This window comes from Myotis lucifugus, unplaced genomic scaffold (genome assembly GCF_000147115.1).
Source record: "Myotis lucifugus unplaced genomic scaffold, Myoluc2.0 scaffold_846, whole genome shotgun sequence".
NCBI lineage: Eukaryota > Metazoa > Chordata > Mammalia > Chiroptera > Vespertilionidae > Myotis > Myotis lucifugus.
This window is the reverse complement of record NW_005871894.1, coordinates 54,523-56,127: the sequence shown is the minus strand read 5'-3', so window position 1 is coordinate 56,127 and position 1,605 is coordinate 54,523.

Here is a 1,605-nt window from a genome sequence, read left to right as displayed (position 1 = left end):
CACACTCTCCCCTCCTCTCCCCACACCCCCTCCCCCCCCCCCCTCACCAAAAAAATCAATTCCCCTGCCCGGAAAGGCGAGAAAACAGAATTATGTAAAATCTATTAAAGTAGCTCCCCCATTCCTGTGGGCGGGGCGTGGAGGGGGCGGAGGGGGGGGGAGAACTTCACATGTCCCATGTGAGGTTTGACCTTTAAGCCTAGGAGTTACTATAGTAACCAGTCTAAGGGAATAGTGACCAATCACAGGGGATATCAAGGCACCAGGATCTGCAGCCTTTATAAGCCATAGGGAAAAGGAACTCAGTGGGACTCTTTTCCCCCACCCCACGTGGGAGTCCATTCTGTGGGACTCTTTCCCTCTCCCCACGTGGGAGTCTGTACTTGTTCTTCAATAAATCTCCACCTTTGCTATACCATCTTCTGTCCTAGATTCATTCTTTGACTCTGGCAGGCAAAGAATCCCGGTTCCAGTCCAAATATTCCATTTCACTATTGGAAAATTGGGCAGGAACAAGCAAAAATAAATAAATAAATAAGAAAGAAAGAAAGAAACTAGACCACCAACTTAGACCATACACAAGAATAAACTCAAAATGGATAAAAGACTTAAATGTTAGACATGAAAACATGAAAGTCCTAGAAGGAACCATAGGCAGCGATATCTAAGACATCTCTCATAGCAATATGTTTGCTGATATCTCTCCTAGAGCAAAGGAAACAAAAGAGAAAATAAACAAATGGGACTACAGCAATATAAAAAGCTTCCACACAGCAAAAGAAACCATCAGCAAAATGACAAGAGAGCCCACTACTTGGGATAACATATTTGCCAATGATACATCTGATAAAGGGCTAATTTCCAAAATATACAGGCAACTCACAAAACTTAACAAAAGAAAGACAATCCAATTAAAAAATGGGCAAAGGACCTAATAGACCCTTCTCCAAAATGGACGTATAGAAGGACAAGAGACATATGAAAAAATGCTCAAAGTCCCTAATTATCTGAGCAATGCAAATCAAAATGACAATGAGGTAGCACCTCACAACAGTCAGAATGTCTATCATTAATAAATAAACAAGAAATGTTCACAAAGATTTGATGAAAAAGGACCCTAGTACACTGCTGGTGGGAATGCAGACTGGTGCAGCCACTGTGAAAAACTTTATGGAGTTTGCTCAAAAAATTAAAAATAGAACTCCCATTTGACCCAGTGATCCCACTTCTAGGAATATATCCTAAGCAACTAGAAACACCAATTGGAAAGAATATATGCACCACTATGTTCAAAGCCGTGCAATTTACAGTAGCTAAGTTTTGGACACAGCCCCAGTGCCGATCAGTAGATGAGTAGATAAAAAAGATGTGGCACATTTACATGATGGAATACTCCACAGCTGTAAAAAAAGAAAGAGCTTTTATCATTTGCAATGTAATATTGCGCTAAGCAAAATAAGCCAGTCAGAGGAAGATAAGTATCACATGATCTCACTCATTTATGGGATCTAAATATCAAAATAAACTGATGATTAAAATAGATCTAGAGACATTTAAGCATGGGACAGACTATAGAACCTCAGAGGGAAGCCAGGGGAGGGTAGA